The 22,048-nt window shown below is 42.1% G+C and overlaps 1 protein-coding gene across 7 annotated transcripts in view; it reads right to left on the bottom strand.

Moving 5' to 3' along the window:
- The window catches only part of ZNF469 (zinc finger protein 469), a 607,005-nt gene that overhangs the window by 443,407 nt on the left and 141,550 nt on the right, over window positions 1–22,048 (bottom strand). For all 7 annotated transcript variants that reach the window (XM_056525555.1, XM_056525556.1, XM_056525563.1 and 4 more), the window contains exon 2: window positions 11,540–11,593. The gene's annotated coding sequence lies outside the window, so the exon portion shown is untranslated. The remainder of the gene's footprint in view (window positions 1–11,539; window positions 11,594–22,048) is intronic.

Here is a 22,048-nt window from a genome sequence, read left to right as displayed (position 1 = left end):
AAGTCTAGAGCACACTGGATCAGGTTAAAAATGTTTTAATATTTCTGTACTTTACTCTGCTAAGCTTTCCCTCAACCCTGACCAGTCTCCTTTTCCCAGCCACTAAAAACTCCCCACAGCATAATGCTGTCCTAATGCTTCACTGTAGGAATGGTATTAGGCAGGTGATGTGCAGTGCTGGTTTTCTCCAGACATTACTATTAGAATCAGACTAGAGAATGTTGTTTCTGACAGTCCTTTGTTTCTTCCTTTTGGTGATTTTTGGCAAACTTAAGGTAGGCGTTCATGTGTCTTTTACTGATGTTAGGTTTATTTCTGGCCACTTTGCCATAAAGGCCCAGATTAGTGGAGTGTGGAAATAGTGAAGTACAGGATCTTTGGAGCTTTGAGTTTTTCGTCACTTTTTTTTGCCAAGGCCCTTATCCCCCAATTACTTAGTTTGATGAGGCTGCCAGCACTAGGAAAAGTCCTAGTTGTTAATTGTTCCAAATGTCTTCCATTTAAGAATTATGGAGGCACTGGAGGTGCTCTAGGGAACCTTCAGTGCAGCAGACATTTTTTGTTGGCTTCTCGAGATCTGTGCCTCCACACAATGCTGTCTCTGAGCTCTATGGGCAGTTATTTCCTCCCCATGGCTTGGTTTTTGCATTGTCTGCTGTGAGCCCTTATATAGACTGGGATGCGTCTTTCCAAATCAGGTCCCATTAACTGCATTTACCTTAGGTGACTCTGATCTTAAAGATGATCAAGAGGAAAACAACCAGTAGTAATAGAACGGACAGCAACTCACTCTGATCAACGGTTTCTTTACTAAGCAAGAGCATTACATGCTTCTTCTGGCTCACTGGTTGTGACATGGTGCTGGTGCAGCTAAAATACGTCAGCACAGGGTCGGAACCACGGCAACCAGTATACAAAGCTGGGTCGGTCGGAGAGGGATGTGATATATCGGGACTGGGGGAAGCTGTCGTGACAACATCATAATACTGACAAAAGGGTATGCCTCTGTCTTTAAAGTTGTCTTACCCTATACACAGGAAGGGGAGTTGATCTGCAGCAGATCGGAGAATTTTGCATGGTTTATTCTGAAGTGCCTAACTTTAGTGAACCAAACCCTGCATATGTTGCACACCAATCCCAAAGCAAACAGGCACAGGTTGAGAGTGGGTCAGGAGCAGCTAACCACAACTCCTCAAACAATGCTGCTCCTCTAGCTTCAGAGCTACCCAACGGTAATGGAAATAACAACCAGGTTAGTACTGTACACCAGCCCCCTGCAACTCCTCACCAGTCAAGTGGGCGAATTAGACACAGCCAACCCAACCACTCGGTTCCTGGTGTACCAAACTCAATCAGTAATGGCAAAGAAACACGGCAGACTGGGAAAAGAAAGCGGATCAAAGGTGGTGACCAAAAACTCTTATGCTCTTCTCTTGGCATCTAGTGTAAATCTGGAAGAAAAGGCCAGATTTTTGTTACTCATCTCTCACCAGAAGAGGTCAGGATCTGGATGATGTTTAATGAAGCCTCCCAGTGCATTATACAACATGTAAGGAAATGTTTTTACAGTGTAAAAGATCGCAGTATCTTTTAGTATTTTAGTAGTATTAGATCCTGTGCACGCAGTGCAGAAAAACACAAGCCCTTAGAAGCTGGGCTGTAGATGTGTATCCTTGGTCTGTGTGTTTTTACTATACATAACTCAGCAGTATTACTGGCAGGTGAGTTATTTGGATGGAAATATATGCTTTTTATTAGACATTGAGCTTGGAAGAGGAAATTCTTAGTCTTTCCACTTTTATTATTGTAAGGACGCGACTGGATGTATTGATCAGAAGAAGGCATTTATAAACTCCCTGGTATTTTGGCATCTGATATCTGCTATTTTATTGCAATCTATTTTGTTTTTATTGTTTTATAGATTATTTTTTAATGGGCTGCATATCTTCAAAAGGAATCTCTTTTTATCTTATGATCAAGAGAAATGAGAGGCCCTCAGAGCAAATTTTCAAGTTTCATAGTAAAGGGTCTAAATATTTATGTCCACGTGAAATTTTAGTTTTCACTTTTTAATGCATTTCTAAAATTCTGTTTTCACATTCTCATCATGGGGTATTAAGTGCAGATTGATGGGGAAAACATTATTTTTTTTTGTCAGGGACCGACCACGGGACAGGGAGAGTGAACCCTAAACTGACCCTAAAACCGCACTCCCTGCCTACTCGACAACTGGGTGCCGGTCCCTCCCTGAACTAAAGTGCAGGGGCCTAATAAGAACACATACTAATAAATAGTCGGTCACAAACCAGAAACATAACAGTAGGAAAACAGAAATATAAAACACAGAACTTCATAAGAACGGATACAAGAGAAAACACAGTGTGAACAGACACATAGCAGAAAGGATATACAAATCCTATAACCGACTATAAAAACACAGATTAAAATCTACTATAAGCATGCCACCTAACCATGGCTAAAACCAGAAAATGCAAAGTGCATGCTAAAGTAAAATAGTAGATTAAAAGCTCAAATAAAGAGTGTTTCACCAAGAGCTCCATGCAGCATGTCCATGTGTAATCTGTAATCCCCAGCCCAGAGGCTAGACTGGGCTGACTTTAAATAGACACACTGTAGGAGCTATTGGCTAGCAAACCAAAGGCTATTAACTATTCCCTGACCAGGGAACATAAAACTATTCACCCACAACCAAACCAATAACTGTGTGTGAACACAAGCCAATACAGACATGACATTATTTTATTTTGGAATAAGACCTTAACATAACAAAATGTAAAGAAATTAAAAGGGCCTGATGAGTTTCCAAATACACTGTAGTTAAAGCAGCTACATTCTTGTATATGTGCTGTAAAATAGTAGCTATACATTTGTATATAGGAGGCTGTCCAGAGGAGGCAGTAATATAGTAGGTATATAGTACAAAGGAGAAAGTATTACAGTAGTGATAATATTGTATATAGGGGCAGCATTCTAGCTTTTACATTATAGTATATAGGGGCAGTGCTATACTAGTCAGATTCCTGTACATAAAGGGTAGCATTATTGTAGTTAGGTTCATATACATATTGGGCAGTATTATAGTACAGTATTAGATGTTTGTACACAGGGGCATAATTATCTCAAGTATGTGCTTATACATAGGGTTAGGTCTAGTATTATGGATACTATATCTGCTATAGCAGATATATTTTTGTACAAAGGAGAGGGCAAAATATTAGCTACATAGTAGTTATACAAAAGAGGCAATATTACAGTGATGATATTTTTTCATATAGAAAGCAGTATTATAGTACTTTGTTGTTGTACATATAAGGTAGTATTATAGTATTTACTTTCTAGTATATAGGCGCAGTACTATACTAGGTACATTCTTGTACATAAGAGGCAGTATTGTTATACTAGTTTGTGAGGAAAAGTTCAAAAAATTTAGCTCAGGAAGATGATTGCTTGTTGGATTGGAGCAGGAAACCAGAAGCCCTGCAGGAGCATTGGATATAAGTAGAGATTTATTTTTTTATATACCACATAATGAACATAGTTTTGAAACCCACACTCTCGATGTATAATGCCTTTAAAGGAGTACACCAGTGGAATTTTTTTTTATCTTTTCTCCTTTCCCGAGCTGCAAAAAGTAAAATAACAAACTTTAACTCACCTTCCACCACTCCCCAAACATCACTCTTCTGTCTTCTAGGCCTGGTCTTCTTCCACATAGTGTAGCCCAACACATCACACTGTGCTCAGCTTATCACCAGCCACAGCAATGTCCTGCCTTGGTTGGTGATACACTTTGCTCAGTGCCATGTAACGGGCCTGGGTAGAGGGAGAAGGTTCCTTCAGGCTCCTTATATCACTCTCCGCTCAGCGAATGACCGCTGAGGCAGGACATTGCTTCGGCTGGCTGTAAGCTGAGCGCAGTGTGACACATCGGGCTCCAGGATGCGGAAGAAGACCAGGTCCAGAAGACAGAAGAGCGATATCGGCACATCAGGGGAGCAGCGGAAGGTGAGTTAAAGTTTGCTATTTTACTTTTTGCAGCTCGGGCACAGAGGAAAGATAAAAAACTTCCACTGGAATACTCCTTTAACTGCTGCAGTTCATACAGAATTCATCATTCAGCCGGGGGCAGCAAAGAGCACAGGAAAAAGGTCCTCTTAGGGACATGTGTTCTTTCAACAGGCATGACAAGAAAGAGATTTAGAATAAAAATAGTTCATTAGCTAAACAGATTTTTTCTTTTGAAAATTCTTTACAGTGTAACATAGGAAATATTACTTTATTAATTATGTTTATATTAACTGTTGCTGGAATTGTCTTTTAAGTTGTGTCTTAGGTATGTCTGAAGAGATTTAATACACTATGCACAGAAATAGTTCAACTTTCATCTACTGGAAACCTTTCCTACAAATGGGCTGCAACTGTTCTGCTCCGGAGTCTTGTGCTGCAATTAATGTCTCTAAACTGTCTGTGGTGTTTTTCTCAATCATGTCAAGAGGTTTGGAATTGTGGAAACTTCAGTCAAGGAATAAATAACCGTTAACTAGGAAATAATCTATCAGCACCATTAGGCCAATCAATTTTGGGCTTCAAAGGCTTATTTTGGATGTCCCAAGTCTTAGGAAAGCCGTATTATTATGTAGCAGAAGGTCTGGTTCCCAGACATGAGGTCTGAATTCTGTCATGTCCCACGGAAAAGAAGGGAAAACATCCATATGCAGAGTTTGCCACGCCACGGACTCTCAGTCCAGAGACAATACCAGAGGAGGAGGGGAAATTTCAGTGATATCATTTTCCGAGAAAGAGCTGGCAAAAATATTGCCAGTTTTGTGACCACCCATGTCAGGGAACTGTGCTTCCAGTATTAGGGATTTGGATAAACAGCTAAAATTTGGGGTAAAATGAAAAAGAGATGTATTTTTATAAAGTCAGCCCCATTTGCTATTAGCTTCTTCTCATATGTTTAACACTTTAACACACTCATAGATATAACCAATGCTTTTATATACAGAGGGGTAGGATTATTCTTAAGTTTATGCTTATATTCTCACAAATGAATTTAACATATAACTTTCAGCTGCCTGATACTTCATAGTTTTTCACTAAAAGTAATGCAACCCTATAGAGATCCCAAATTATCTGATAGCTGATACAAAGGTATAGAACATAGATAACATCTCTGGAAATCTCTGTTGCTTGAATCATCTTGACAATATGTAAATTCTTATATTGAAGGGTTTTTCATGGCACAATGATCTGTGCTTTGAACAGCACATTATACCTAATGTTAACCCCTTAAGGACTCAGCCCATTTGGGCCTTAAGGACTCATTTTTTCCTCCTCGCCTTCAAAAAATCATAACTCTTTTATAATTTCATCCACAGACTAGTATGAGGGCTTGTTTTTTGCGTGACCAGTTGTCCGTTGTAATGCCATCACTCACGTCATCATAAAATGTATGGCGCAGCCAAAAAAATACTATTTGTGTGGGGAAATTAAAAAGAAAAACGCAATTTTGCAAATTTTGTAAGGTTTCATTTTCACGCTGTACAATTTACGGTAAAAGTGACATGTGTTCTTTATTCTTTGGGTCAATACAATTAAAATGATACTCATGATAACATACTCTACTATTACTGTTGCGCTTAAAAAAAATCACAAACTTTTTAACCAAATTAGTACGTAAAAAATCCCCCTATTTTGAAAACCTATAACTTTTTCATTTTCCCTATAAGCGGCGGTATGAGGGCTAATTTTTTGAAATGTGATCTGTACTTTTTAGTGATACCATATTTGCTTATATAAAACTTATAATTTTATAAACTTATAATTTTTGGGGGAATAAAATGTTATAAAAAAGCAGCTATTTTGGATTTTTTTTTTTTACATTCATGCCCTTCACCGTACGGTATCATTAACATTTTATTTAGTTCACACGCAGAAATACCAAATATGTATATAAAAGATATTTTTTTACACTTTTTTGGGGTGAAATAGGGAAAATGGGACAATTTGCGTTTTTATTGGGGGAGGGGGTTTTCAATTTTTTTTTACTTTTTACTTTTTTTACTTTTATTTTTACACTTTAATAGTCCCCATAGGGGACTATTTATGGTTATCATTCGATTGCTAATACTATTCAGTGCTATGTATAGGACACAGCACTGATCAGTATTATCAGTCATCTTCTGCTCTGGTCTGCTCGATCTCAGACCAGAGCAGAAAACCCGTGGAAGGCAGTGGAGGCAGGTGAGGGGACCTCCGTCTGCCACCCTGAATGATGGGATTGCCACGGCAGCGCTGCGGGGAGATACGATCATCCATTTTAGTGACCACGATGCTGCAGATGCCATGATCTGTATTGATCACGGCATCTGAGGGGTTAATGGAGGACATCCGCGCGATCGCAGATGTCTGCCATTACCGGCGAGTCCCTGGCTGCTTTCAGCAGTGAGGACCTGCCGTGCATGACCCGAGCATCGTTCCGATGCTCACGGTTATGCATAGGACGTAAATGTACGTCCTGGTGTGTTAAGTACCAGCTCACCCGGACGCACATTTACGTCCGGCGTCGTTAAGGGGTTAAAGGGGTACTCCAGTGAAAAACTTTTTTTTTAATCAGCTGGTACCAGAAAGTTAAACAGATTTGTAAATTACTTCTATTAAAAAATCTTAATCCTTCCAGTACTTTTTAGCTGCTGAATACTACAGAGGAAATTATTTTCTTTTTGGAACACAGAGCTCTCTGCTGACATCATGACCACAGTGCTCTCTGCTGACACCTCTGTCCATTTTAAGAACAGTCCAGAGTAGGAGAAAATCCCCATAGAAAACACATGCTGCTCTGGACAGTTCCTAAAATGGACAGAGATGTCAGCAGAGAACACTGTGGTCATGATGTCAGCAGAGAGCACTGTGTTCCAAAAAGAAAAGAATTTCCTCTGTAGTATTCAGCAGCTAATACGGAAAAAAAAAAGTTTTCCACCCATGTACCCCTTTAAGGGTTTTTGTCGTGATGCAATAATTAATGTATGGTACCTATATCCCTTTATATCTTATTTATGCTTGGTTTCAGTCCCTGCCATGATATTTTCATTACCAAATGGTTATTAGTTTAAACATGGAATAAATAACCCTATGAAAGGAGCTTTTTCAGCATTCAGCCTCGACAGTTGTCAACCAGAGGGACTATTTGCTGCAGTCAAGAAAATGCCTCCTGGGTAAATCTTACAGAGGGTGGTCTTGCTGCCTGCTATAAAAAAAAATAGCATTAAATTATATCCATGTGACCAATTTAGTTAGCCCCTTGACCAGGCCAATTTTCATTTATGCATTGTGTTTTTTTCCCCTCATCTTCATGGGGCCATAACTGTTATTTCTTTAAATTAACTGAGACATATGAGGGCTAGTATTTCATTGACCAATTGTACATCTTTACTGAAATGTAATCTATAGTGAAATTGAAGAAAAGTGGAATTCTTCAATTTTTGAGGAGTTTTTATGTACTTTATCATGTGGCAACTCATATGTTACCTTTATTCTGCAGGGCAGAACAATGATAGCACTTTTTATAGTTTTAATTATGTTTTACTACTTATAAAAAGAAAAAAAAAACTCTTTTAAGAAGAATACATTTTTGCCTTACCATAGTCTTCCCCCTATACCTTTTTTCTATCTACGGAGCTGTGTGAGGTAATCTGTAGTTTTATTGGTACTATTTGGGGGGTTGATGCTACAGTGATCACTTTTTATTCAGTGTTTTGTGGGATTCGATCACTTATACTGTTTTCACACCCCCAATAAATTAGGGGAGGAGGAGGGGGGTGATTGCAGGCTAGGAGGGACTTGTATGTGGCTCCTAACCCCCTAGATGGCATCTAGGGTATTAAGTGACCAGCATCAGTGCTGCTGTTTCTTTGATCTTGGTCAGTAACGGTGATGTCATTTAGAGCACCTAAACCGTGTTGTATTATAAGTCCATATTCCTATAACCAGGAACATTTTTCATCAAAAGTAAGACAGATATGGGTCCAATAATTGAAAAATTGTCCTAAAGGGGTTGTTCTATCTTAAAGTGATCTCAGATCGCTAGGTTGATCCATCACTCTATGATCCTTGGGATCTCACCTTTAGGTGCCCCAATGATTATGAGAGAGAAGGGGAAGCGCACATTTAGTGCTGTGTCCACTTCTAGACTTTCCCTGAACAGCACAGTCACCCAGTTCAGGAAACTGCAGTGTGGCCCCATTCACTTAAATGGGGCTTTGTTCAGATCCATGCATAGCTAGTAGCCTGGGTACAGTTGTGTATGGAAACAAAAGAGGATAGAGTTTTACACCAGTGCTGCACCCACAGACTGGACAGCCTCCGATCATAAAGTGATGGTATAAACTATTAATATGCCATAATTTCAAAACAAAAGAATACCTGTATAATTATTGTTGTTTCTAAGTGCTTGTGAAAGCGTTGGAATCTTTACTGACAATATAAAGTTTCCTTTGAATATTTCCATATTCCTAGTACCCAAAGCAGAACTCAAAATTGTAGTGAACAAAAAATATTGTTTATTCATCCATCATATACAGATCCTACAATGAGATCATTTTCTTGAAAACAATCTCAACTGTAGGATTGAAACTTCATATCTGTATATGATGGGTAAATATACCACATTTTCTGTTCATGACAATCTGAAGGGCTGCTTCCCTGCCTTTGATTTGTATGCAAGTGTTGGTCCATTGAAGTTGGAGCACCCAGTTATTGGTCTCTCTCTCTCTCTCTCTCTCTCTCTCTCTCTCTTATATATATATATATATATATATATATATATATATATATATATATACAAAAAACTAAATCTTGCAGCAGCACACTGCTGTGCTGCTGCAAGATTCTGTTTTTTGTATACAAGTGGTGGGCTTTTGACCATAGCCCCAGAAGCTGCGAGCACCAAACCTCTAATTTTGGCATTATCTGAGGTGTGCTGTTCTATTCTTGACTTTTGCTATATGTGTGTATATGTATATATATATATATATATATATATATATATATATATATATATATATATATAATGTGTGTGTGTGTGTGTGTGGTGGTCCTGCACTAAACTTAGGCCCTGTTAGGTTGAGTCCCTCAGTGACCTGGGGGTTCTGCTGCAGTGTCTCCCCTGCTGTTACTGTAAGGTTATCTATTCTACTACATGTATAGTAAGTATCCTGATGTATAGATAGGATAAAGGACCATTGGAGAACTCCAGTAAATGTCTAAAGGACCTGTGAAATATCATGTTATGTTTATGTTATCACATGTTACCCAGAGGACACCAGTTTAACACATGACCCGCAGCTTGATCAATGGGCTTTGGCTAAGCCCCCCTCTATGTAAGGGGGCGGCCATTACAATTCTCTCTCTTTTGCTCTTAGCCCTTGGGCTCTTTACTGAGACCAGAAAACACCAGAGATCTCAGTGCTAGTGTCCAGCACCTGGTACATCTTAAAGGGGTACTCCCACCCTAGACATCTTATCCCCTATCCAAAGGATAGGGGATAAGATGTCTGATCTCGGCGGTCCCGCCATCACGCCCCCTCCTATAAACTTGCATTGAGGGGACGGGCGTGACGTCATATGGGGGCGGAGTCCTGGCGTCACGGACTTCCATTCCCGTAGTCGCGACTCAGACCCTTCAGCACTTCCACACAAAAAACAGGTGGGTGCCGTATGCAATACTGCGGTGGTCCCCAGCGGCGGAACCCCCAAGATCAGACATCTTATCCCCTATCCTTTGGATAGGGGATAAGATGTCTAGGGTGGGAGTACCCCTTTAAGGGTGATTATATAAATGAGTGTGTTCACACAAGTCTCCTTCATAAACCTGCTTCTGGTAACACTAGTTGTCTTTTGCGCCATGTCACTCGTAATCTTCCAATAGGGGAGTACATTAGAGCCAAACTTGCTTCATCAGATGATAAGTCCTTTTATTGATGCATGTCATGATATTGACACAACATTGATCAGCAGGGGTTACTCTCGCTCTGTTCTGGCGAGGGCAAAGGGAACTCAAAAAAGTCGCATGTCATTGCTAACCGATAATAATAATAATGCGAGGTCTTCACAGGTTCATAAAAAGGTAACTTTTTCCACACCATACAGTACTAATTTTTCTCAAATCAATTGTTATGAAGCATTTACCTGTTCTTTATGAGGTTGATATTCTAAATAATATTCTCCATAATGGTGGGAATATAGTTGCAAGAAGAGGTCAGTCTATTCGCAATCAATTGTCACCCAGTGACTTTTTCAGTAATGTTAAACACAATACGTGGTTATATGTTAAGGGATGTTTCAAATGTGTCAGGAGCAGATGCAATTTGTGTGGTTTTATTTCTACAGAATACTCTCTCCATTCAGAATAGGCATGTGGTAAGCTGAAAGTCCAGCCTAAAACTAAAGTCAAGATTCTAAAGTCTATTACGAGTTTAAAGGGGTACTCCGGTAAAAAACGTTTTCTTTTTTTAAATCAACTGGTGCCAGAAAGTTAAACAGATTTGTAAATTACTTCTATTAAAAAATCTTAATCCTTCCTGTACTTATTAGCTGCTGAATACTACAGCGGAAATTCTTTTCTTTTTGAAACACAGCTGTCTGCTGACATCATGAGCACAGTGCTCTCTGCTGACATCTCTGTCCATTTTATGAACTGTCCAGAACAGCAAATGTTTGCTATGGGGATTTCCTTTTACCCTGGACAGTTCCTAAAAATGGACAGAGATGTCAGCAGAGAGCACTGTGCTCATGCTGTCAGCAGACAGCTCTGTGTTTCAAACGGAAAATTATTTCCACTGTAGTATTCAGCAGCTAAAAGTACAGGAAGGATTAAGATTTTTTAATAGAAGTAATTTACAAATCTGTTTAACTTTCTGGCACCAGTTGATTTAAAAAAAAAAAAGTTTTTCACCGGAGTACCCCTTTAATTGGTCCCGGCAAGCTGCGAGGTCCTTCTGTGTTCCTGGCCCCCTCTCTGGGATTCTGGCCTAGCTGTGAAGATAATAACACCTGTCTTAACTCAGTAAAGCCTCCGTTAAACCATAACTTGGTTGTGGACTCTCCTTCCACTGCCTAGCCATTGAAATAAAGGAGATACAGTTCGTGTGGTTCCAGTACAAAAAAAACACTCTGGCATCACGAACATTAGGGGTTAACAACACCTTGCCCCTGGGGGTTAATACCATCTTGCCCCATTCACCTACACCGCTACACCCCGTGGTCCTGCCATCACCGTGGGTCACTATAAATATATATATATATATATATATATATATATATATATATATGTGTGTGTGTGTGTGTGTGTGTGTGTGTCCTACCTAGAGTTTTGCTATGTAGCTATCTGAGAATCAAGCACATAGACATGGACACTTTCCCATAGTTCAATCAATTTTACCAGTCACAGCAGTAGAAAATAGAACCTGTTAGACTCTGTGTAAAGAATGTTGGAAAATAGTAATTGTGGCTCCCTTACCTGATAATGAATAATCCAGGTCTGCAGGAGGAGCACGGCATCCAATGATGTTGCCTAGAACAAAAAAAAAAACTAGTTAAATTCAAGTGAGAAAACTTCATTTCTCCCAGTAGAGCTTCTTGCCTCTAGTGAGGCTTATCACAGCTAAAAATAGATGTGGAGATTACAGACGAAGAGCTGCCGAACCAGATCACTTCATTTTTTTGGCTCTAAAATATGAAATAAACTGCTCGTAAAATGATGTACAGTGCTTCATCTTCAAAGGAAAACTCTGGAAAGTAAATAGATTTGAACTTTCAGCCTCACTTTGTCATCCAGCAGAGAAAGAGGACATCCAACACGTGTGAAGGCATATTGACCCTAATTATGTGACCATGTGTACTGTGCTTGGAGGCACAGCGGATTGGGATTAGCCAGCAAATAGAATATTCAACATAAGCGAATATCTTTCCTGCCAAATCTGTTCCTCCATAGTACACTGATGTGAGGCTGGTTGCAAAATATTTTCAATTTGGTTATTACAGCTTTTGCTTTATCTCTAGTTACTGGTCAATAGAAATGTATCTGTAGTGCCATAAAATACATGGATTTAGAAGTAACATAAATGGCCAAATTTATCCAAAATATGCATGATACATGTCTTTTAACTGATGCATGTTTGCAAAGTTAGAAAATCATGTTTTCTCATAAGCTCAAGACTCATAGAGGCCAGGCTGAGCAGCAGCATGTATGCCTTCTCCCTCCCCCACCCCTCCCTGACTTGCCTTCCAGCATTGAGCTCTGTACATCAATCATACAGAGCAGGGAGAGGTATGGAAGGGAGGAGGCATGCATGCTGCAGCTCAGCCCAGCCTCTATGACACTTGAGCTTGGAAGAAAAACATGATTTAAGAACTTTACAAACAGCCATCAGCTCAGAGAAATATATAATTCTGCCCATATCTGCATATTTTGACGATAACAGCTGATTGGCAATTATCTAAACAATAAGAAAGGAGCTGCCCAAAGTGGCTGAAGCCCTTGAAGGCTTACTTTAGGTCAATATTTGATTTAACTCCTTGGGGATGAAGGGCGTATGCATACGCCCTCGCGTCCCGTCACTTAAGGACAGAAGGCGTATCCATACGCCCTCGGCATTTCCGATCACTGCCGCTCGCCGGGCGGTGATCGGACCGGGATGCCTGCTGATATCTATCAGCAGGCATCCCGTGGCAATGCCTAGGGGGGTCCTGAGACCCCCCCATATCGGCGATCGCAGCAAATCGCAGGTCAATTCAGACCTGCGATTTGCCGCGATCCGGGCAAATCGGGTCACTGGTGACCCGCTCTCCCGGAAAATAAGACTGCTCCGACCAGCCTAAAGCATAGGAGCGAGGTGGCAGTGTTGCCACCCCCTCCTATTCCCTGCCATTGGTCGGTCAGGCTGACCATCAATGGCAGGAGGGGGGCGGTGGGTTACAGCTCATTTCCCCCCGCTCTGCGCACCGATCGAAGTCGGTACAGAGCGGGGGGAACACGAGTGGCGAGGGGGAGGGCAAGGCCCGGATTACCCGGACCGGAGGAGGCGGTGGAGGCGGCTCAGGAACAAGCGGCGCGAGCAGGAGGAGCGGCGGCCGGAAAGTGCGGCTGAGAAGGCTGCAGTGAAGATCGCAATAAGGGATCTTCACTGTGGCCTTCTAAAAGCTGCAAAACTTCAACTCCCAGCATGCCCAGACAGCCAAAGGCTGTCTGGGCATGCTGGGAGTTGTAGTTTTGCAACATCTGGAGGGTTACAGTTTGGAGACCACTGTGTAGTGGTCTCTAAACTGTGGTCCTCCAGATGTTGCAAAACTACAACTCCCAGCATGCACTGACTGTCTGGGCATGCTGGGAGTTGTAGTTTTGCAACATCTGAAGTGGCACAGTATGGAGACCACTATATGGTGGTCTCCAAACTGTAGCCCTCCAGATGTTGCAAATCTACAACTCCCAGCATGCCCAGACAGTCAGGGATGCTGGGCGTGTAGTTCTGCAATATCTGGCCCTTCAGATGTTGCAAAACTACAACTCCCAGCATGCCTGGACAGTCTGGGCATGCTTGGAGTTGTAGTTTTGCAACATCTGGAGGGCTACAGTTTGGAGACAACTGTTCTTCCCCAGTTGTTGCATAACTACAACTGCCCGTACAGGGCATGCTGGGAATTGTAGTTTTGCAACAGCTGTAGGCACACTGGTTGGGAAACACTGAGCTAGAGTCTGTTTCCTAACTCAGTGATTCCAACCCGTGTGCCTCCAGCTGTTGCAAAACTACAACTCCCAGAGTGCACTGACAGACCGTACATGCTGGGAGTTGTAGTCTTGTAACAGCTGGAGGCACATGGGTTGGAATCACTGAGTTAGGAAACAGACTCTAGCTCAGTGTTTCCCAACCAGTGTGCCTACAGCTGTTGCAAAACTACAATTCCCAGCATGCCCTGTACGGGCAGTTGTAGTTATGCAACAACTGGGGAAGAACAGTTGTCTCCAAACTGTAGCCCTCCAGATGTTGCAAAACTACAACTCCAAGCATGCCCAGACTGTCCAGGCATGCTGGGAGTTGTAGTTTTGCAACATCTGAAGGGCCAGATATTGCAGAACTACACGCCCAGCATCCCTGAGCTAGAGTCTGTTTTCTAACTCAGTGGTTCCCCACCAGTGTGTCTACAGCTGTTGTAAAACTACAACTCCCAGCATGTACGGTCTGTCAGTGCATTCTGGGAGTTGTCATTTTGCCACAGCTGAAGGTTTGGGGCGCCCCCACCCCCCCCATGTGAATGTACAGGGAAAATTCACACAGGCGGGTTTACAGTGGGTTTCCTTCAAGGAAACTTACTGTGAACCCCTGCCTGTGTGAATGTACCCTAAAAACACTACACTACACTAACAAATAATAAAAAGTAAAACACTACACATACACCCACTTACACGTCGCCCCCCCCCCCCCCCCCCAATAAAAATGAAAAACGTTTCATACGGCAGTGTTTCCTAAACGGCGACTCCAGCTGTGGCAAAGCCACAACTCCCAGTGTTGCCAGACAGCCATAGACTGTCCTGGCAGGCTGGGAGTCTTGCAGCAGCTGGAGGCACCCTGTGGGAGACACTGCTGTAGGGTTTTGGTGGAGACAAGCCCCATCCTTGTAACCAGGTCCACCCCTACTGCAAATTCCTTATTCAAGCCTCAAATGCGCATGGCGCTCTCTCACTTCAGAGCCCTGTCGTATTTCAAGGCAACAGTTTGGGGCCACATATGGGGTATCTCCTTACTCGGGAGAAATTGCGTTACAAATTTTGGGGGGATTTTTCTCCCATTACCCTTCATAAAAATTGTAAATTTGGGGAAAAACCTGCACTTTAGTGAAATTTTTTTTTTTCATTTACACATCCGAATTTAACGAAAAGTCGTCAAACACCTGTGGGGTGTTAAGGCTCACCGGACCCCTTGTTACGTGCCTTGAGCGGTGTAGTTTCCAAAATAGTATGCCATGTGTTTGTTTTTTTTGCTGTTCTGGCATCATAGGGGCTTCCTAAATGCGACATGCCCCCAAAAACTATTTCAGCAAAACTCACTCCCCAAAATCCCATTGTCGCTCCGTCCCTTCTGAGCCCTCTACTGCGCCCGCCGAACACTTGACATACACATATGAGGTATTTCCATACTCAAGAGAAATTGGGTTACACATTTTGGGGGGCTTTTTTTCCTTTTACCCCTTGTAAAATTTCAAAAACTGGGTCTACAAGAACATGCGAGTGTAAAAAATTAAGATTTTGAATATTCTCCTTCACTTTGCTGCTATTCCTGTGAAACACCTAAAGGGTAAACAAACTTACCGAATGTAATTTTGAATACTTTGAGGGGTGCAGTTTTTATAATGGGGTAATTTATGGGGTATTTCTAATATGAAGGCCCTTCAAATCCACTTCAAAACTGAACTGGCCCCTAAAAAATTCCGATTTTGAAAATTTTGTGAAAAATTGGAAAATTGCTTCTGAACTTTTAAGCCCTCTGATGTTTTCCAAAAGTAAAAACATGTCAACTTTATGATGCAAACATAAAGTAGACATATTGTATATGTGAATCAAAATATTATTTATTTAGAATGTTTATTTTCCTTACAAGCAGAGAGCTTCAAAGTTAGAAAAATGCAAAATTTTCAATTTTTTCATCAAATTTTGGAATTTTTCACCAAGAAATTATGCAAGTATCGACAAAAATTTACCACTAACATAAAGTAGAATATGTCATGAAAAAACAATCTCGGAATCAGAATGAAAAGTAAAAGCATCCCAGAGTTATTAATGCTTAAAGTGACAATGGTCAGAATTGCAAAAAATGCTCCCGTCCTTAGGGTTATAATGGGCTCCGTCCCCAAGGAGTTAAGAGAGTACTATGATATAAGAAAAATGGCACCATAGCGAAGTGCTCTTGAATACCTTTCATTAGAGGTCCTGCTCGGCAAAATTGGCCCAGCCATTATCCTGCAATCCTCCCCGGTAATGTTGCTCACTTCCGGGTACTGTAAGCATGGCTGTGACATCAGCAATGACGTTTTCCCAGCATGCCCCTCCCTCATTCCATTCCATGCCCCTCCCTCCCTCATTCCTGTTCCTTACCCCACAAATTATAATATATAACACCCCAAGCTGCCTCCCCTTCTTGCGATCCCAACCCCCTGCCACTACGCCATCTCCTCCTACTCTGCCTCCGCCAATACTCCGCTGCAGTATTGGCGTAGGATGCTTTGTGAATATAACAGACAGTTACGGTGGTGTAACTATCTGTTATGTTACTGGTTGAACAAAATCACATGTCCGGTCCTTCTATGCTGGTGAGTGCGCATGCGCGCGACTCGCCAGATGATAGGAGGAAGGTTAAATAGGCGTTTACTCAGCCCAGCGAATGCCGGCTGAGTAAACGTTCAGCATTATGAATATGCAATTTGCGGCGTCACATAGGCGCACTGGATGGGGAGGGCTAACTGAGGGGAGGAAAAGAGAAACGATGATGTATCATTTCAGAAAAGGCCGCTGGCACGCACATACTGTGGAACGAAAGTCATAATGCTGTGAGGGAGGCTGCACTTCCGGATACGCAGAAACACATGGATCCTTACACAGAAGGCAATGGAGGTAATTGGGAGTCTTATATAACTTTGTAAATCCTAGCTAATGGTGTAAAAAAGATTTAGCTTAGAGTACTCCTTTAAGACAATATAATTTTTATAATCAATTGTGAACTACACATACACTAATAAAAATTTACATCGTTGATATATAACTCTACAAATTGGTTTATGCAACGTGACAGGACATGAATCAATAAAAATGTTGCCTCCAGTGGGGGCATGCATATTTAATCAAGAGGGACGCCCCTAAAGTGACCGCACAGCACACATAATCAAGGTTCCGGATGCTCTGACTGATACAAAGCCCCCCCCCCCCCCCCCCCATAAGGAATGACTGGTCCATTTGGATAAGAGTAAGTGGTATTCTGATTAGTGGAAACCTGAATTTATTTCCTCAGCATTGACCTGTACTGCTTCCCATAAAAATGATGTTTCCTTGTTAAGCAAACAGTTATACTCAATAGTTTAATGCACACATCATTAGAATCACTGATCACTTGTACATCACTAACCAGGGACCAGAACAAAAATACATTAATGTTGTCTGCCAAGTGGTGATCAGCGGAAACTGGCTTCCAGACAGTGTTTTCAGCTACAAACAGCACAGCTAATAATAATGACTACTTAGCAATGAACATACATTTTATAAGCACAGTCTGTTCTTCAAGTGAGTTATTTTATCTCTGAGCCAAAGGTGATAGAATTACGGCTAGTCTTCTTGTTATAAGGTTGGATGACATCAATGAGTCATTCCGAGTGTTGGAAAAGCTTATAGGTCACCATCGTATATGCTGTGCACTTAAATAACCATATGTTTATTTTTCTATATAATGTGCCTCATCCTGAAAGGCTTTGTCTATTTGTAGTAGGCCTTAACTGCAAAATGTACAAATGCCAGAGCTCATTGTCTACAGAATTAAAATTCACCAATTTGGAAGATCAATTTTAGCCAAATTATCACACCATTTTACATTTCTGCTATTAGTTTCCACTTGTGATGAATAATTAAGGTATCTTTTCTTGGGAAATCTGGCCAGGATCATACTCATGTAGGCCTTCCTGATAGCAAACGCTTACAGACGCCATCCCATTAGTAATTATAGTGGACAGGTATGTACAGAGTCAATTAAATATTAATTCCTTATGTAATCACAAAAAAATGCATTTTAACATCCAGGAGCAATACAAATTCCCTGTGGTTTTCCTCTGTACAGGCTGCACTTAATCTGTTGATGAATTTGACCCTTACTTTAGGATTTTTCTGGCTCGACGAACACTCAAGCTTTTACCTGTTTCAGCTCATTCAAAAAGCCTGAAAGCATGTTTCTTTTGGCGGTGGGAAGAAGCAGGATGGGCAGGGGGCAGTAAGATGACGTGGGGACATCAGCAGATCACATGATAACCCAGTTCTATGATGTGATTTGCTGCTTACTGTGTCAATCAGCACAAGGGCTAATAGGATACAGATAAAAGGGCAGTGATGTCCCCCACAGCGTTCAGAGCGCTGGAACTTCTGCATAGAGGAGAGGGAGAAAGAGAGAGGGAGAGAGACAGACATAGGGACAGTTAGTGGTTAGAAAGATAGAGACTGAGATACATATTACAAAGAGAGAAGAAATAGGGACAGTTAGTGATTTGAAAGAGAGAGATACAGATTAGAAAGGTTTGTGGGGGGCATGTTGCATTTAGGAAGCCCCCATGGTGCCAGAACAGCAAAATAAAAAACATGTGGCACAGTATTAGGGAAACTACACCCCTCAAGGAACATAACAAGGGGTACAGGGAGTCTTAACACCCCACAGGTGTTTGACGAATTTTCGTTAAAGTTGTACATGAAGATAAAAAATTAAAAAAATTCACTAAAATGCTGATGTTACCCAAAGTTTTTCATTTTCACAAAAAATATATGTATATTTTGCTACCCCATTTCTTCTGAGTATGGAAATACCCAATATGTGAATGTAAAGTGCTCTGTGAGAGCACTAGAGGGCTCAGAAGAGAAGGAGCAATATTTAGCTTTTGGAGAGAGAATTTAGCTTAAATGGTTTTGGGGGGCATGTCACATTTAGGAAGCCCCCATGGTGCCAGAACAGCAAAAAAAAACAACACATGGCACACTATTTGGGAAACTACACCCCTCAAGGAACGTAACAAGGTGTGCAGTGAGCTTCAACACCTCCCAGGTGTTTGACAAAATTGTAGTGGACTCCAAACTGTGGCCCTCCAGATGTTGTAAAACTACAACACACCAGCATGCCCAGATCTTTCCAGGCATGCTGGGAGTTGTAGTTCTGCAACATCTGGAGGGCCAGATGTTGCAGTGCAAGGCATGCTGGTCACTCACCAGCACTGCCCGCACCTCTGCTGCCACCGCTGATCTCACCACCGCTGATCTCAGGCTCTCAAGATTGGCGGATATATCCATGGCGACGATGCACATGTTCCCCTGCTCTGCTTGTTCCCCCACTCTGGGGAATGGGACTTCAAATCCCTCGCCCCAGCTGTTCTTCGTCGGTTGTTCACAGCCGACCAATGAAAGCTGTCGGAAGAGGTGGCACCACTGCCACCTCCCTCCTACATTTCACAGTGATTGGTGCTGTCTCGGACACCACTGATCACTGTATTTTTCTTGACCACCGGGTAACAGGAGACCCAATTGGACCGGAAAAGCTCTGATTCGCTGGTCAGAATTAACTGGTGAATCAGAGCGATCAACATTATGAGGGGATCTCACTACCCCCCTAGGCATTGTCCCGGGATGCCTGCTGAACAATTTAAGCAGGCATCTCTGGGAGGAGAGGTTTTCATCAATCTACCCCCTGGTCCTTAAGTACCAGGATGAAAGGGCATACCTGTATGCCCTTGGTCCTCGAGGGGTTAAAGGGCTCATATTTTGCTACCACAAATCATACCTGCATATACCTGAATTGAATAGTGTTCCTGAACCAGCTACGGTAGCCAGTGAGGTGTATTGATCTGTGCCACCAAACCACAACGCGTATTCAAGTGGCACCTATATATCTATAGAGCCTGTCAACACAGTAGTGAATATAATAGATTCCCGCAAACGCCTTCAGTACGCATTGGGCTGTCATCTCTGCCATGCAAAAAAAGTGTGTTGAAGTTACACGTATCCAGCCTATAGTGTTATATGGTTCTAGTGCATTTAATATTGTTCCGTAAACATCTTCAGGACACCTTGTGCTGTCATCCCTGCCATGCAAGAAGCGTTAAAAGCGTTGAAACTTAGATTTTACAAGTAGGCTAATGAAAATTCACCCAAAAAGGATTAAAGTAACAAAAAAAAATGTCTAAAATGTCAAATCAGTGGTCGAGCCCAGCACAAGCGGGACTGGTGGTGGTAGGTGTGGTGGGGATACTGTAAGGCGTAAAGGTGGCTGTGCTGAGGGGGAGCAAGGAGCCCAAGAAGTCCATGCAGGGAGGAGTGGCGTGGACGATGCAGAGTACGATGTTGACGATGATGTGATGCTGGACAGGATGTGGGCACCACCTAGGCATAACCTGACGTGTTCAGAGCAGGAGGGTAGTGGCAGTGTCAATGAAGAAAAGCGTAGCCGAAGTAGGGGAAGAAAACCTGTGAAACGTAACAGGCATAGGGCTGCTGTTATTAGCCAGGCCTCTCCCACAGGCAGCACATTTTCAGGTTTTTTTTTCCAGTGTGGTGCCCTCCTCCTCTCCGATCCCGTCAGTTATCCATCGGGGAATTTATGTCCTCCAGACAACAGTATTCTCCTAGTCACCCTGCTATAGTGCACCTTAATTCATACCTGGCCAAGTTGTTGTTGGGGCAGGCCCTCCCATATCATCTTGTTGACTCCATGGCCTTCAGGCAACTAAGGGAGTGTGGCCAGCCAAGGTGGCACACACCTAGTCGCCATCATTTTGCAAAGAAAGCAGTTCCCGCTTTGCACAATCATGTAATGGAGAGGATAGGCCACTCAATTAACTTGTCTGTGGGCAGAACAGTGCATGCCATGGTTGACATGTGGAGTAATAGCTACAGCCAAGGGCAATACATGTCCGAAAAAATGTTTTGCTCCATTGCTGTGGTCTTAGTGTGTTTCCCTAGCCAGGCCTGGGACACCTGGCTTGGGCAAAATTCTAATTTATTATGTTTGCTTTTGCAAATATCCTGCGGCCAGCCAGGGCTGCTGGTCAAATTAAAATAGATTTGGCAAACCTACTACTTCCAGCCAGGCCTGGGCCTTCTAGCTGGCTTGGGCAAAATTTTTATTTATTGTGTTTGCTTTTGTAAACACCCTACGGCCAGCCAGGGCTCCTGGCCAAATTAAAATTAATAATTTAACAAACCAGCTACTTCCAGCCAAGCCTGGGCCACCTGGCTGGCTGGGGCAAAATTCTAATTGATTTTAAAGGTGTCTTAACCTGCTACTGTACGCAGGTTACTACTATATACTCCAGTAAACCACTGTGGCTATTGCAACCTCCCTCCAGCCAGCCAGGCCTGGGTCACCTGGCTGGCTAAATTAGAATAAATTTAATGGTTTCTCAACCTGCTGCTGTACGTAGGATACTACAATATCCTCCAGTAAACTTCTGTAACATGCTGTAGGTTGCTATTACAACCTCTTTCCCTCCAGCCAGCCAGGCCTGGGTCACCTGGCTGACCAGATTTGAATTAATTTAATGGTTTCTCAATCTGCTGCTGTTCATAGGCTACTACAACCTTCTCCAGTAAACCCCTGTGACATGCAGGTTGCTATTACAACCTCCCTCAAGCCAGCCAGGCCTGGGTCACCTGGCTGGCCAAATTGAATTAATTTTAAAGGTGTCTCAACATGCTGCTTTACGCAGACTACTACAACTTACTCCAGTAATCCACTATGACATGTGCTGCTGGTAGTTTCAGCCAGGTCTAAGCGTACACAACCCCTGCATGTCAGCATCTCCAGTCCAGGAACCATATAATTGAATTTTTATTTCAAAATCAAAAAAACTTCATTGAAACATTTTCAAATTTACTTTAAAAACCACCACCTTCCTGCTATTATCATCCCGCCATCTCCTGTTGTACGCTATTGACATAACTCCGCCATCTCCTCTTGTACATTAGTAACATTAGTAAGCGACTACCTGCTGCATGCTGGTTATTACTAGTAACATAAATCCACCATCACCCTACTTCCAGCCAGGCCTACACGTACACAATCTATTACCCACAAAAAAAGGGATAATTTTTCGCACTCCACAAAAATGTCTTCCCATGCCTCTGTGTGCATATTAACACCGGCAGGCATCTACCGACAACCAGGGTTACTTTATTTTGGTTTGGATAAGCCAAAAAATGGGTGAGGTGTAATAGTAACTATGGGTTGCCGCTCAACTC

Source organism: Hyla sarda, chromosome 6, assembly GCF_029499605.1.
Source record: "Hyla sarda isolate aHylSar1 chromosome 6, aHylSar1.hap1, whole genome shotgun sequence".
Lineage (NCBI taxonomy): Eukaryota > Metazoa > Chordata > Amphibia > Anura > Hylidae > Hyla > Hyla sarda.
Note: the sequence above shows the minus strand (reverse complement) of the source record. Positions and strands in the feature narration are given on the sequence as shown.